At 34.7% G+C, this 17,873-nt stretch overlaps 1 protein-coding gene across 9 annotated transcripts in view; it reads right to left on the bottom strand.

The window, feature by feature from the left end:
* The window catches only part of jp (junctophilin), a 32,089-nt gene extending 15,063 nt beyond the window's left edge, over positions 1-17,026 (bottom strand). The window contains exon 1 of one of the 9 annotated variants that reach the window (XM_089465596.1): positions 16,785-17,026. The gene's annotated coding sequence lies outside the window, so the exon portion shown is untranslated. The other 8 variants (XM_089465594.1, XM_089465599.1, XM_018003119.2 and 5 more) reach the window with 8 other exon arrangements.
* Positions 17,027-17,873: the final 847 nt, after the last annotated feature.

Below are 17,873 nucleotides of genomic sequence, written 5' to 3'. Positions count from 1 at the left end.
GCAGAGTTGAGACTGAACGGATGCTGTGCATTGGCTTATCACATGGTCGAGTGGAATTCTGTGCTTGCGTACACTGGGCGTGGCTGGCAACAAAGAAGGGCCACAATATCCACCTGCTGACAGCAAACAGAAAACAAGTGCGTACATTGCCTATTTTGTTTTGAGAGCCATTGTTTTTAGCAATTCAAGCAATTTTTAATTGATTATAAATAGAAAGTTTACGATTATTTACCAGAAAATACCAGAGTGGCATATGACTTGGCAGAATTGAAATGAAAATGTATTAAAAAATATACTAAATATATTTTATTTACAATTTAATGGGGAAAAATTAAAATTATTATATATAAAATAGCAATTTAAAATATAAAATGTTTATAGAAGATGTTAAAGCCCAACATCAACTGAAAATCTGCAATATCAATGGGAAGATGGTGCAACAGTTAACTAAACAAATTTGAGCTATTAAAGTATGAATTAATATAAAAAAAAAAACATTTTTTTTTAAATTCATTATTTGAAAAATATATCCGTTGCAACTCTTACCCAGAAGTTGTACAATATAAATTTCTAGCCTAACAGAAGTTTAGTATTAACTTTTTATATTGACAGACACTCATCTAGTAAAACGCTATTCCTTTCATAATGTATTCCAATACATTTGAATTACTAATTACTTCTGCCACTTTAACAAATATTTTTTGTTATTATACTTCCATTCTTCAGAATGCTTTGCATAAAAATTATTCTTTTTACAGCATTAATATTAATTTGTATACTTGGCGTCGATCGATTGAATATGATTGTATAGCAATTGCAGCACTATAATATATTCGTGATAGCTATTCATAAAATGTACCGCAAGCATTTTAGCCACGTTTTTTTTAATTTATTTATTTTTTTTTTTTTTTGTGTTCTTCGAATCTTTGGCATCTTTGGCTGGCTCTGCTACTCAGTTTATTGTTCTCTTGCGGTTGCCGAGCAAACGAAACGAGACGAAACGAACCGAAACGAAATGAAATAACAAAAAGAAATTCAAATTTCGAATTTGAATTTGAATTCTTCTGAAGCTTTTGTTATTAATAGCAAAATACACACACCGAGCAGAGGAGCAGAAGCGTCAGAAGCCTCAGAGGCATCAGAGGCTGCTCTGTCTCTAGCTGCCAATGTTATTTTGTTTAAACATTAGTGATGATGAAAACACACGCATTGTACAGTGCATGCGATTGTATTCGCACTCACTTCCACTCACTCCCCCCTCTTACGCTCTGCTTTCAAAGTGAAGAAATTTTCGGGATTGTAAAATTCGTAGCATAAACAGCAGCAGCAGCAGCAGCAGCAGCAGCAGCCACAGACAACGCGCCAAGTGCTGCAGGCAACATTTTTTTCCTATTCTTCAGAATGGGAGCCATAAATTTCCAGCTCCAGAAGCAAAGCGAAAGGGAAAACTATTTCGTATACGAAATTCAAATACAACAGCATAATTTATGCCAACATTGTATATTACGTTAGCGATTTGTAGTTTTCCACAGAACAGCAACATTGACATAACTAAATTACTGTTAGACTAAGTATATTATAGTACTATACTATATTTTAATTGAAAAGTCAAAATGGAAATAAGTTTGCCATTTAGGATATATATATTAGGATATATGTATATACATATCTAGATATGTTTATATGCCTAATGAATAGATATATCATATTTTCGAAAACTCTATATACGCAATTCCTAAAGAGAATGGTGGTCAAAGTCTGACAAATCATAAAAGTTATCTGGCGGCTTTTGGACCATGAATGAGTATTCTGCAATCGATAACGCCCGAAAGTGTACAACAACCTAACGGAAGTTGAGATAATATATGAAAATATATCTTCAATTTATATTACACACTTTCAAATATTCATAATATTAGTAAATATACGTCAGCATATAAAGTCCGAGAAAACGTCATATACACAGAGAGAAAATTGAAATAAATATTGATGACACAAAAATAGTACGAATTCACAGAAGATTTTTCAGATGCAGGGAGAGTATCATAGCAAAAGCAGTATTGAACTGCATGCTATAAGGAAATGCACTATATCACAGTTTTATATCGCGCACAGTTTTATATCTTTCAAAGATCTATGGTCAATTATATCACTAAACTAACAAATAACTTTTAAAATGCAGAAAAATATACATGTGAAATTATTAGAAATACTAACTAAAGTCAGAAACTGTGCTTTAAATTTATTTATATAAAATATATTATATAAATACAAAATTATTATATTATACAAATTTGTATATATTTGTTATATAAAGTACCTCCAGATATATTTATTATTATTATTATTGTGGCCTGCTACCTTTGAGGCAATTTAATCCTAAAAAGAGCATCCAAAATTTTCATGTCTAGCATTAGTAATTTTTGTCAATTTAATTAAATATATAAAAATATATATATACATAAATAAAAGGCAAGAGAATTTTAAACAGTTACTATTGAAAATAAAGACCTGGCTAACATAAATGCAAAGGCATCTAAAAGCGAACCCCAACAATTTAGTTAGTTAGCTCTATCTGTGTGTTTGTATGTGTGTGTTAGCTTTATCACAGAGCTCTTGCGAGCTGGGCTGATAAAAGCATTTACGTATGCGCATTTATTTATAAACAAGCAGCAGCCGCATGTATCATTGTTATTTTAAAATTTGCTGCCTGCCAACGACCAAAGGAAAATAAATAAAATTCGCTTTGGCTAGAATGAAGAGAAACAACAACAAGAGAAAAACAAATTAAGAAATGAGCAGCAAAAAGCAAGTAAGAACGTTGCAGCCGGGCCGCATCGACTGCAGCATACCCATTCACGATCAGATTCACTTTTCGATTTGCCACGCCCCCCAATATATTAACTGGTATTGCCTACATTAATTGAGGATATCAAAATTTAGCCACACCCTCAATGGGCATTGGTTTCTGAGAAACCGGAAAATGCCTCTTTCGATTTGCCACGCCCCTAGCGGACGGACAGAAAGACGAACATTTCACAAAAACCAATATAATCATTTCAATTTCATAAATGAGCATAAAAAAGGAGCAAATTCTCGTAATATTTAACTGTATTTTGCGGACTCTTTGGCAAAGTCTATTAGAATTCTATGTTTTTTTTAATTTTCTATTTTTTTTTTTTTTAGTTTTTTTTTTTTTTTTTGCCAAGCAAAAAGTGTCGCTGTCCCTGGTTCGGTCTGTGCAAAATTGAATAATAGTCCCAAGTGACTGACGTCGTTGTCGATGTGTTTGGGGCACGACGCGACTGACAGCCGTCAGTGTCGTCCGTTCTTGAGTGCGTTTTGCATTTTGTTTGTTTTTTTCTTTTCATTTCTCATTTTATTTATTTTTTTTAATTTATATTTTTTATTTTTCTTATTTAATTTTTCGGTTTTGCTTGAGTTGCATTTACTTTTTGTTTTAGTTGAGCAACGCGACTGCGTTTCAATCAATCTCCACTGCACTCTCATGTACACACACACACACGCACACACACTTGCACGCGCACTCACACACACTGCAGCACACTCACACCAGCACACACACACACACACACTTAGACAGCGACACGCAGCGTTCAGTTTTTGGTATTTTTAGCATATTTTTGTCGAACAACGCGCACTATTCGTTATATTATATGTAGTAGAAGGCAGGCAAACACATTCTCTAAATTGAAATTATTTATAGGTTCACATAAATTAAGTATTAACACCCCAAAAAACGCCAGCCAACTACTGCAGTAGTTACTGCTGTTGTGGATCAACTGATATCGTTTTTCGAATGAACTAATTGATATTTTAGATATATTTTTATTAAACTTTTGTTTTATCTAATTTTGATTTTCAGTTTGTCAGAGCACAAGTTCAACCGACCCATGGCAACTAAAAATAATACAAGCTCGTTGTATTTTAATTAAGATATGACTTTATGCGAAGGTTTGGTTGGTTTTCTTTTCCTTCATGTTTCTTACTTTTTAATTTTCTTTCTTTAATTTCTTTAACATTTTTGTCGTAAATTATCAGCACATATTAATTCAATTTTTTGTTTTCATTTCACAAAAACTTCATAGATTTTTTTTTTTTAATTTTAACTGACATGAAAACTTATGCCGTTTGCTGCATAAACTTTGATTGTTTTATAACGTATTTAACGCAACAAAATTTTCCACATATACGCACACACACACAAATATACATACATACGCACACATGCAAAATCCACACACGCACAGAATAACTCGGGCAAATCGTTAGAAAAAAATTTAAGAAAGAAAGAAATTGTGAAAAATTTTTGTGTTTGGCCGCACACACACGTTAAAAATAGCAAAAGGCAAAGGCGTTTATGAAAATGTTGTTGCTTTTGTTGTTGTTGCTGTTGTTGTTGTTGAGAAAATCCCGTGCCTTGGAAACGTTTTTAGTTCCAAACGGCGCTGCGCCGAGTCGCTGACAGCTGGCAACGCGTACGCCAGCGAATGGAGATGACAACGACAACAACTTCGACAACGACAACGACGACGACGAAGACGACGACGAAGAAGACGACGAACGGAACGCACGAGCGGCAGGCCAACGACTGGCCAACAAGCGACTGGTCAAATGGGAACAGGGAACGAACGAACGAGCGAACGGACGAGCACTGATCTCACTATCTCTCTCTCACTCTCACACTGGGATCGTCGATCGCTCCGAACGGACGTCGCGCAGTAATGACGGCCTATGCCAGTAAAATGTTTGCCTAGGCAAAACGTCCACCGTCCACAGGGCGTATGTGTGATGTGTGCGTTGATGGATGTGCACAATGTTGCGTATACGCCCAGCGGTACACTAACTTTTTGCTCAGCAGGCGGTGAAACGGCGCGACATTTAGCGAAACGCGAACACGTCCAAACGCCAAACGTTCGCAAAGCGAAAAGAAAACCCCAAAACAGCTCTCGCGAGCACAGCGAATTTTTGTTTTTTCGGGGATCCGCTGAATTCACTCGATGTCGCCTTCTAGAAAGCGACAAACTGGAAAGCAACACAGACTACAAAGCGACACAGCGACAACGAAGAGAGCCAGAGATGTGTTCATTTTCGTTGCAGCCGCAGCCGCAGCAGCAGCAGCAACAGCCTCAGCCGCTCTCGAACAGCTGTTGCCAATTGTTGGCTACATATTTATGGGCATCAATTCTCAAACATAATATAGACATAATAATATGAATGAATGGCCGGTGGCATTCACCGATCACCCCCTATAGATAGATATTTGTACATATATGTATGTATATCCACTCTGTACACTTTGTTGCTTTGTTTGCCTTGCCAGGTAATTGGCTAAATGACAGCCAGGTAATGTGTGCGCTCTGAGTCATAATATGAAAAGTCTATGGCCAATGATGGACAGCAAACGGTTGATATTGCCTCAGCTGAACGATGCCAGAGGGATGGGGTAGAAGCTAAGGGCTAAGGGCGAGCTAAGTAGCCCATGCAACTAAATGCGTTGCAGCTGTTAAGCTTCAAATTTATGCATTTTCATAACCGCTCAAAGGCCAATTATAGTCCTGCTTGTCGCCCTTTCAACTCGTCACATGTGCCCCACTTTTCTTCCTTTACTATACTGAAGCCACATGAAAAAGGGTAATACAGGGTATATTAGACAATGGTAAATGTGGATAAGGGTTAGAGGAAGAGCTGATCAAAGAGACTTGATTGGATGTCGACAATAGGTCTATCTTCTTTACATCGAAATTAAAATACAAGTAAACCATCTGAGACATAAACACTAAAATAATTTTAAGATGGATTCATCATTTAAAGAACAACAAAAATAAGTATATAAAACTTAAGTTTTTAATGCATTAAAATCAATATAGAAAGCCTCATTTTACTATCTTAAAAAATACTAAGACATTTTTAATTAATTTAAAGCCTGCAGATAATAAGAAAATAATTGTTATTAATTACTATATACATATAACATAAAATATATTTGGAGTATCATGGACTATATGTAATATTTTAATAAATTGCTTGTTTGTTTTTAATTAAAATGAAATTTGTGTTATTTTTCTCGAAAAATATAATTGCTAGAGATAATATATTTAAGTTGTATTTCTTTAATTAAATAGATAGTCTAAATTATTAATTACAAAAAAAAAATGAGTAAATAACTAATAAAAAAATAAAAATAAATAAAACGTGTATTTAGGTTTATTTTATGTTAATTCTTTTATATAAATATATATAAATAAGTATATATATATATATATATTATAAAACATTTATTACCTAAGAAAATCATAACAAAATTTAATCCTTGTTTTGGGTTTCAAGATTGTTACAAAAACAATTTAATAAACTAATATTTTTAATAATTTAAATAAAAGAAAGTTAAAAATTTAACTAAATATTTTTAAAATAAAATTTTCAATTTTTAAATATTTCATTAATCATCATATCTCATATATATACTAAAATATATGCCTCAAAAATAAGCAATAATTCAACGCCTGAGTATCTGCTAGTCAGGACTCTCACTAATATCCTCGCCCCTATCCTTGTTGCGTTGTTGCAGCAAATGCAATTACCCCACATAAATGAACGTCTCAGAGCGTGCCATTAAATATGTAAGCCACAAATGCTGTTAATACTTTGGCAGTGCCTTTGGCGTGGTAAACACTTGAAGCGGACAGCTCTTAGCCGTAATTCCCTTGAGCTTGGGACACCAGCACGCAATGAAGCGATCCGGCCGAGGTACATGTATACACATACATACATACTTATACATGAATAGATATATTTTCTTGCCGGTCAAAAGCCATTAAGTGAAGTATATAGAAACATTGAATGGCATGCCAGCGAACGATACGCGCACACAGACAGACCACAACACAATGCTCCTGAGTAATCAGGTTATACAATTTCTAAATTAAAAAAACAAATAAGTATATACTACAATATTGCCAGCCAGCCAGCCAGCCAGCCAGATAGACAGACACCCAGCTACCCAAGCAGTGCCCATTGTTTTTGTAGCTCTGCTCAAAATATATTTGTGAGGTATGTCAATATTTTTAAACATCTTGAAAACAAATGAAAAATATAAATTAATTAAAGGCGAAGCATAGAGCAAAGTATTTTAAAATATTAATTTTTAAATATATATGCAAAAAATATTTTAATATATGAAATATTCATTCATATTACTTAAATATATTTTTTAATTTTTATTTTCATAAAATTTAATATAATATTTTGTATATATTTTAGAATTCAATTCATAAAATTAAATATAATACTTGGTATATATTTTAAAACAAATTAAATTTATAATATAATTCAAATTAATATTTGTGATATTTTTTATATATTTTAATATTTCAAATTTTCTTTTAAAAATTGAAATTTTTTTATTTTAAAATAATTAATGATATAGAAATATTTGTTTTATAAATAAAATGTTTATTTGAATATATAAAGTAAATATTTTAATTAACAAAAAAGTTGTATATATTATTTTAATAAATATTTTCAATATTTTAATATACAATTACAATTTTCATTGATATTTTAAAATATTTATACATATTTATAATATATATCTATATTTTTTTTATATATACAAGTATTTATATGAATATATGAACGTTGTGTAAATCTGAATATTAGACATAAATAATTTTTTTACGACATACGAGTTATAAACAATATATAGTATATAATGTTAATTATTAACATTTAAGGCCAATGCATTTTTCCTCATTCTTCGCCGGTAAAGGTAGGGTATTTTGAATACGTAATTTTAATAATTTCAATTATCTATTTTCTATTTTCTATTGTGTATATGTATATTTGTGTCAGTATTATTTTCATTGTTTTTATATAGCTAACCGCGCTGCCCAGAGCCCGTAGTTGACACGCACTCGAAAGGGCGACCAGAGATGTTCCGCTGTCTAGGCGAGTCCTTTCACTCTCCCTCCCTCCTGTCAAGGATGGTGGCCATGTACCAAATATATAGGTATATAAATACATATATATAGATATGAGGGAGACAAATGTGATAGGGAAATGCGTGGGACACACAGGTGTGTAGCCAGTAGAACGATTGTGTTTCCTGACTGTCTGTCAGGAAGTGTCAAATGCCGTGGTCTGCTCTCAGCTTTCTGCTTTCTCTTGCCTTGTATATCGTTCAGAAAGTGACATTTTTTATGCGTAGATTGAATTTTTAATTGGAAATGTGGCCTTTCAGTAAACAATTCGTAGAGTACAAGACAGGGGGGCGTTCAGCCATGCGATTGAACAGGAATGGACATGTATACTAAATATACCTATATATATATACATATATATATATATATTTTTTTTTTTTTTTTTTTATGTATATCAGACTGTCCTCACTATATTATATAATAGAGTAATCCAGTTTGGCTTGGCATTTGCCACGTGTCCGCAACTCGAGTAGAAAGGGCAAATTTCCATTTTGATTGCGGCCAAATTATGAATTTAAATGTTTTCATAATTTAATTTGGATTGTACGCAAATATTTTGTGCGCTTTTCATGTCAGCCACATTCCGTGCGATATCTGCCCCGGACTCGTTGTTGTTGTTGCTGTTATTGCCAGTCAAAGCAATTTTGTGAATCTCCATGAATCACACACAAAGAAATCTTTCATCCAGCCATGAAAAACACAATCGAACAATCAGCAGACGACCGTGTGATTAAACGCCAGGCATCTTTCGGCTTGAGGTTGATTCAGCTGCGGCAGCCAATGGGGGCTGGCCTACCTCTCTCCCTCTACCTATCTCTCTCCCACTGATGACACACACACACTGTTTGATTGATGCAAAATTTATGGAAAATATGCGACAGAGTTGAAAAGCCAAGCAAATGTTCGATTATCGATTTGCCTCAACAAGCGAATTAAGACAAATGGTCAGCACGATTCGGCAGCAAGTGCTGATTGATTCGGGCCTTTGAGAGTTGGCCAACAACGAACCCAAAAAAAAAAAAAAAAAATCATAAAAATAAAAGGGATGCAAAATAAATTAAATAAATAAAAAATAAAAAAAAAAAGAAATTGAATTTAAAATCACCAAAGACTCGGACGAGGTTTCGAAAGCAAAAATTATAACAAATTTATGATTGACAAATTGATGTTCGCTGTTGAAGATGTTGGCTGCAGATGAGTGCCATAAAAGCAAATGATTCTTATAAGTTCCTAATAGATTGATATATCACTACAATAAAAATTCATTTGGGGCCATAAAAAAGCTCATCATATTAAAATAGACAAAATAAACAACTGTAAAACGGGTTGGCTTTAAAGAATTTCGACTTCAATGTGGTTTTCGTTTGCTTAAGATATGAGACGAAATTTGAAATCACTTCCTTCAATGAGGGGCTTCGCTGCAGCCCTGCTTTAAATATTCTTATACTATTTTGAATTATGGATATTGTAATTAAAGCTCATATATATGTATAAGAGAATGTTTGGTAAGTTTAGCATATTATAAATGAATCAAAGCAAAATCCCATCGATTAAAAGAGCTACGATAATTGCGCGGCTTTGATTTCATTCATGCCACACACACACACACACACATAAAGGCCACAGATTGCTTTTACACTGTCAAAACACAACGAAAATAATTATAGGCTAACAACAGCTTGAATTTTAAAGGAGCTCCAAATGAGAACTTGGCCAACGATTTATGCAGCTGTTGACTTGCAGTGCAAAAGGACTCCACGAGAAGCAAAAAATCCGATATAAATAATGAAATATTTATGCATATGTCGAGTGTGTGGGCCTGAGTATGTGAGCGTGTGTGTGCGTGTGTGTTTATGTGTTGCTTTTATTGTTGTGTCAAATACAAAGGGATTGAAGGAGAAAACACACACAAACACTCACACATGCACATAAGTCCTTATGCGGGGCATAATAACAATAACGAGAACAACGAACAACAACTTGAATCAGCTCTAAGCATTGCCACACACACACACACACACACACACACAGACACACTCACATATAATGCGATTGCATGTATATGTATGATATGTATATTTAGTTAGGAGTGTCCTGTGCGCCTTCATCCTGGCCGTCGTGATTGGCGCGATAAGCACAAAAGCCGCCAGATAAAAACCAAGAGAAATCGACAACAGCTCGCACGTTAAGTGTTTATGGGATAATGCCACACATAACTATATACATGGATCTATCCATATACATATATGTACATATATATACGTTGGTTAAAGATTAGAGCAACAGCAGCCATAACAATAACACTTAAAAGCCAATGCCAAAGCCAAAGCCAAAGCCAGGCAGGCGAACGAGCCAAGCTGCAAGCGGTTTCTAGCTGGTGTTTAAGCATAGTATTTAAAGCTGAACCGCTGACGGCGTCTGTGGCCATCGCCTGCTGTGCGATGACACCGCAGAGACCCACGGCTCCAAATCGAGGACACTGCCCAGATGAGAATGGGGACGAGGATGAGGATGCGGCTGCGGATGTGCATGGAAATTTGTTTAAACAGTATTTGAAATTGGGTTACAGCCGAGTTGTTATATAAGGCCTTGGGAAGAAAACATGTGTGTGTGACTGTGTGTGTGTTTGTGTGTGGCACACACATAAATCTCAACAAATATGCAGCACACAGTGCTGAGCGCTCAGCGCACGCACTAAGCAACAACAAACACCAAAGTCATGGCAGGCAAATGAATTACAACGCAGGAGGAGCAGGAGCAGGAGCAGGAGTAGGGGACATATACTCGTGGCTCCCTGTGAACAAGTCAAAGGCCATTGCGAATGTAAACTTCAAGAAGGCCAAATTCATTTCGTACTCAAGGCTGAAATTCGGCGAATAAACTAACAAAAATTGTCAGTGCTCTGAAAAGATTTACAACTCAGAAAGGACGACATAAAAAATATGCATTCGAAGGAAATGAACACACATTTTTTAGAGCCCCATACAGCGGGGCAGAGCCGAAAGTCGAGCGAAAGTTCCAGTAGATCGTACAAAAAGAAATATGTAAATGCGTGGTAACAGTATAAGTAATACAACTACGGATGATATAAATTATATAGCTAATAGAGGAGGATATAAGCCAGCGGCACTTGCAGCTGAGAAATCCAATTTAGCTCTAACGATAAACCTAAAGTTAAGCCAAGTTTAGTACAGATTTATAAAATTTTGCAAATAAATATATAAAGTTAAATATAAATAATAAAAATATATATATACATACATATATATACATATATGTACATAAAATTTATGAAATTCGAAAAAGATTTAGATTTATAATTCTTATATTGTATTTTAATACTTTCAATGGATATATTTCAATTATTGAGCTGCTCATAAATTTTCTTAACTTTTTAAAGCATCTTACAAACAAGTATATATTGATTAAAAAAAAGGTGTAAAATTTATAAAATATATATCTTATGTCTGACGTACATAGCTCTGAATCCCCCTTCTAATCGTCTTCTCTTCATCCACTTACAACTATAGCCACTCTTCCTGAATAATCTAAATAGTCATCTCGCTCTCACTCAGTAATACCCATAACTTAGAGTATGGAATCTAGAAATGAGAGGTTTCCAACCAAGATTTAAACTCACTCTGTAAGAATCTCTATACAATAATATTACTAATGTAGAGTCGTCAAAATCGAATCGAATTTAGAGATTTTAGAGAAAATATACTCTACTCTTATTTTACAGAAATAATGTCATAATGTATAGACATATATTATTTAATTTATGAATGATTTTTTTTTATAAAATATAAATATATATGTATTTCATTTTTATGAACAATAAGCATCAAATCATTATGAATGCTCGACTTCCGACCCATTCATTATTTTCCACACCATTTCTATGTAATTTTCATTTAAAGCCAGAGCATAAAATTCGAATACATTTTTGTGCTATGCACATTAAAAATCATATATGATATTATTATACACATGATACTAAAAATGATATTAAAGTATGAACAAGGACACACTCCCTGAATAAATGTAATAATATTTTTTGTAATTTTACAACAAAAATTACGACTCAAGTCTGTCATTCATGTGGCGATTTAGTTTCGTACCCAAAAGCTGAATACTTAGGTGAGTATATATTTTACTGTCTTTTCATGCATTAAAATCCTTCCTGTAGCATATATGATTTGGTTTGCTTTTAAGGCCAGCTCCATTTATATTGCTCTGGTTTTTTTTTTCCAGAGTCAAGAAAACTGCTTTTCCATGTTTGTGCTGCGTACCTTCCGGCTTTTTTTTTAATTTTAGTTTTTTTTTCGTTTTCTCTGCTCAGGTCGGGTCAGTTTGCTAAGCATTGGAATCATTTGCTGGCAAATGGACAAACATCCTAGCGACTCTCTACCAGAATGCCACAAATCTAAAATCTTTAGTCAGTTAAAGCCCGCAAATCGTGGCTAACGGGGCAGCGAAACAAAATAAAGAAAAAAGTAGGAGAACCAGAAAAAGTAAAAGAGCGAACAAACAAGCGAGCAAACAAACAGGACAACCAGAACAAACAGGGCGCACATTCAATTTAAAATTTCCTGAGTGCAGCAAGGACACGGGGAGGAGCTGAGGCTCTAGCTGAAGCTGACGTTGACGAAATGACAAACAGGAGGCGCGCATCGAGCGAGCGGGCAAACTGTGCAAAGAGCACACGGGATATCCGTTTCCGTTCTAACAAGTGCCACCCTAAAAAGCAGACAAGCATAGACTACTCACAAACACACACAAACATACATACAGTCACACACACACACATATGTATGTACTTTGCCATAGACACACAGAGTTGCAATGAAGCGCATTTCGTAGTAGCTTCCGGTGCTCACATACAGCAAAATACACTCATACATAAGCAGACACACACACACACACATGTAAAATTGAAATTGACATAAACACAGACACAGCCGCTTGATTGTGCGGCTTGTGTGACTGTTGCTGGCTATAAAAATGTACATAACACTCATACGCCGTGTGGCACCAGACAACATCAACAACAACAGAAGATAAATGGACTGCAACAAGGTTCACAAAGCAGGAGTGGGCTGGGGGCTGGGTTGTAAACAGTCAAGCCAAGGCAAGGCAGGCAAAGCTGACGCAGGCATTCAACAAAAAATCTTTGTTATTTCGATTCTTTTTTTATCAAAATGCAGCTAATTTGATCAAATATTCAAAACCAAACAAAAATGATGGCGAAAGGGAAAGCAAAAGAGAGAGTGCGGTGGAGTGTAAGTATGCGAGAGTGGAGGCAGCTCCTCCAGGTTGGTTTCTACTTCAATTTGCTGCGATTTAAATATAGACCTGACTACTTGTCGGCCTATGAATCAGAAATGAATAAGCTATAAAAATAGATCAAGTGCGCATCGATGATAAAATAATATTTGGGTTAGTAATTATATAGACATTATTAGGTTTAAAAGTGTTAACAAGGAAAAACATTTTAAAATTCAAATAATAAAAATTTTGCATTTTTTAATCATCTTATGGACGTTTTATAAATTTGTTGATAAATCTTTAGAGTAACTCTATTTTCTCATATCAATTTATTTTCGATAAAAATGAAACTCAATGCCTTTTTAGGCATTCAAATGGAAATTAGTTTAAAGAACAAATATAAATAGGTATAAAAGTATAAAGAACCATTATGTATTAAATAAAGTTTGGAAGTTTTATAAATATTTCTTTAAAAAATTTAATATTTTTCGAACTCTCCAAAAAATAAAATAGATTGATAAAAAAGTTGAAATAAATTAATGAATTAGTCATGAAAGTAAATAGAAATAATTATTAAAAATTGTAAGCCAATATGATACGCTCAATATTATTATTCATTTTGAAGAAGGTAAATATATACATACATATATGTATATATACTTGCTATTCATAACAAACAACAAATATTTGATACTGAAACCTAACAAATATTTGCTACTGAAGCAAGACGAAAAGCCCTATGAAAGTTTGGAAACAGTAATAAAGGGGAAATAGAACAAATATGTATCTATTTACAAAAAAAAACACACATAATACAATATATGTATATAGATATATATTGTTTTGATGTTCTAATTTATATATTATTTTATGTTTGGTGTCTCTACATTTTATTTTTCAGCAATAAAAATATTGAATTTGATTTAAGACTAAAATTTCATATTTTTCCATCATTAAGAAATGATATGTGTGAATAATAAAAAAAAAAAACAAGTTCAAATTCAAGGCCTAGAAAAGTGTATATACCCGAGTTAAAAAAATTATTCACATGGTTTAAGAAGGAATAGTTGGGATAAAAATGTTTAACGATATAAAAAACCCAAAATGAATACAAATATTCACTTACTTTGCAAATAATTCCAATTGCAGTTGATCATTAAATCCAAAAAAGAAATTGAACAAGTATATATATGAAATATATATATTTATATATGTATATGTATGTCCGTATGCGATACGTTTCACAGTTCATCCAATGTCGAATGCATTTGTCGCGTATTTCTAGTGAATCCGCGAGTACGTATACAGGTGCTACCTCTACATACATATATACATATACATGCACATATGGGTTTTTATTTATATGCTGCTCATACGCTCGTTCGGCTACTTGTGGATTCTTTTGTTTCGGACTCGTTAATGCTCAATGCAATCGGCTTAGAAATGTGGATTTCTCACACAATTATTGTTAATTTGATATATCGAGAATGTTGTTTATAATATACTACTGTGTGACGGTCAGGTGTGTAGAGGACTAAATGTTAATTTGTATGCGTGATTTTCATTTCTTTTACTTATTCTGTGGATGCTTTAGCTTATGTATTTTTGTTTGTGCTTTACGCGCGCGTTCGTTTCGTTTTAGTTGTTGGTTCGTTTCACACTAAGCGACACGAAAATCATTGAAATTTTCTACTCAAGCGAAAATGTTTTCGTCTGCTGACGGCGACGGCGACGTCAGCGCCAACGGCAACTGCGGTGCAGAGCAGGAAAAACCCAAAAAAAAAAAAAAACAAAAAAAAAATACTCTCATTTATTTTTTTCAACTGCAAGGAGGCAGCACTTAAGGAGAGCAAGCGAGAGAGAGAGTTCAGCAGTGCGAGAGAAAAAGAGAGAGAGAGAGAGAATGTGTGAGTGAGCACTAATGGCCAGCAATGAAAAGCTTTTTCTTCTTCATTTCTTTGTTTGTTTGTTTTTGTTATGGCGCGCTACGAAGTTGCCAGACTGCCTCAATACCAACATGGCGTATGCGTAATGCGGTTTTTTAAAACGCCAAACGCTTGTTCCACAAGCCTCTACATGCGTGTGTCTAACTGCCTGAGTGTGGGTGGGGGAATTTAAGGGGGCGTTTTGATAATGTTTAGCGTTCATAGTTGCGGTTGTGTCTGCGTCGAGCTCAATTTCTTCCTTGAAACATTGCTTAAATTTTAAAATATTTTTGCTGACACTACGTGTTTGAGAGGGTGAGCGTGTGTGTGCGCTTGGAATCACAATTACAAATTAACATAGATATACATATATCGAAATATGGCCAAGTGGATATATAGACTACGCCTTGAGCATGTTGCTTGCATGACACTAAAGATAAAAGCTTCAATTTTCTACATGGCTACTCTTGCTGTGGCTTACAAGAGTTACTACAAAAGCTATGAATAATAAGTTTGTTTTAGCGTAGAGTGGAAATTAGACATATTGTCTACAAGTTTCAGAAGTAAATTAATTTAATATAAAATATTTAAATTTTACTGTAAGTAATTCAGCGAACTTGCTCAAGAGAAGACTGAAAAGTTTGAGCAAGAGCTACTATTACTACTGCATGAATAAAATATATATTTGTTGATATCTAAACATTTTAGATCAACATTAAATAAGCAGACTGAAAAGCTTTGTTATATTTTCAATAAAATTATGTTTTAAATCAGGCATGTTAAATAATGCTTATTTTGGTATATATTAAACTCAAATAAATACACATTAAGATTTCTATATTATATACAAAAATACTTCTACAATTACAATTCCCAACTCTAAACTTTTTTGATCCGTCGAGCTTCAGCTGTCAATTAAGAAAACAGAATGGAAAACAACATACATATATACATTTCTAGCACTTGTCTATCTAAATTTCCGGTCTGTGAACTAAACAGAATTAAGCACAGAAAGCCAGAGAAGCAGTTTGTCATGTTTAACCTTCGTGACGGACTTATTGGACCTTGAATTATAGATTAATTACAGTCGGAAACGAGAGCTGGAGGTGTGCAGCGCTCTCGAGGGCGTCACAATGATGTTTTTACAATAAAACCCTGTTCAAGGACTCGCCTGGCCACTGTCACATAGCCACACACACACACACTCACCCACACACACGTACTTCTAAGCACACACTCATGCATTTAATATGTGCGCGTGTGTGTGGCATCTACAGGTAGCCGCAGCAACGATGCCCCCAACAGCTTACTTCGATTTTCTAACGAAATCGAAACTCTACACTGCAAGAGAGCAGCAGCAGCAGCCGAGTGGGAGAAAGACAGAGAGAGCGAAAAAAATCAGAGAGCGCAAGGAAGCGGACAGAGAGAGAGAGGCAGAGCAAGAGTGAGAGAGTGTGGGCAAAAGCGCTAAATGCGCTTTAGAATTGCATTCGACTGAAGCTGCATCGGAACGGCATAAAAAGCCTTAATATGCTAGCTAAATTAATAGTTATCTTTTCGTTTCATTGCTTTTTTCGTTTTTGCTTACGTTTTTGGTTTTGGTCTCCCGCTGGCTGGGCTCTATTACAAATTTTTCAGTTCAGCGCTGTTAATAATTCATAACGAATATTTAGATGCACACACACACGCACACGCACATGCTGACATACTCGCGCACACACACAGCGCGTAACTGACACAGCAACAAGAAAATGCGTTGTGTGCTTTGAGGCGCCCGCAAGGACTTGCGCCACTCTCGACTGTCCTTTGCCAACTGAAGGCACGACACGAATGTTGTTCAGCTTTAAAGCGGCGTCGAAATGGGATTGCACTTGAAGCTTCCACTGCTGACCAAGTTTCGGCTCGCCTTGCTTCGGCTCGACTCGTTGGTTCGGCTCGTGTCAGCTCGTGCCTGTGTCTGTGCATGTAGGCCAAAACAGAAACGAGCCTCCTTTTTATTGAATTTTTGCGCGCACGCATCAGCAGATAAGCTTTCAATGGCACGGTAAATGGTTGGAATGTGAACGAGGGTGTGTGCGTAGCGTGTGGTCTTTCTACGGGGTGGGGTAGCTGGGCAAAGCTGAAGCGTATGCTTGCGGTAAATTGCAAGTCAGCCAAGTTGTAAACAAATCATTAAGGGGCGAACAGCAATTTGTTGGAATGATAAGCTCAGATGAGCTTTTAAAAAAGCTTTATTGCCAAAGGCCACAAAAACAATTAAAGTAATATGAAGTGTTAATTGAAGTGATATCAAAACGATAAGAATGAGTTAAGCCCGATATATGAGAACCAAAAAATTCTGAATGTATAATTTCATAATATTGTATTTTAGAATTTATATGAATGTTTTGCTATTGTTTACCTTAACAATATTCATGGTATTTTTCAAAATGTAAACAATTTCTAATCGTAAAGCGCCCCCTGTTTCGTGAAAGCTTTGAAAAAGCTCAACTGCATCCTATAGCACAATGTAAACAGTTATTGTTGATGAAAAGAGCTTTCTGCGCAAGCTCATACGATTCGTAACACATCAACAATGATAACACAACTGAAGTCCGTTTACAGAACAGTAAAAGCTTTTCACAACAACAACTATGACACTAGAACATTTTGAGTGCTTTTTTTTTTTTTTGCTTTT

The sequence above is a fragment of the Drosophila arizonae genome, chromosome 3 (genome assembly GCF_054131065.1).
Source record: "Drosophila arizonae isolate 15081-1271.41 chromosome 3, UAZ_ARI_1.0, whole genome shotgun sequence".
In the NCBI taxonomy this organism is placed as follows: Eukaryota; Metazoa; Arthropoda; class Insecta; order Diptera; family Drosophilidae; genus Drosophila; species Drosophila arizonae.
Note: the sequence above shows the minus strand (reverse complement) of the source record. Positions and strands in the feature narration are given on the sequence as shown.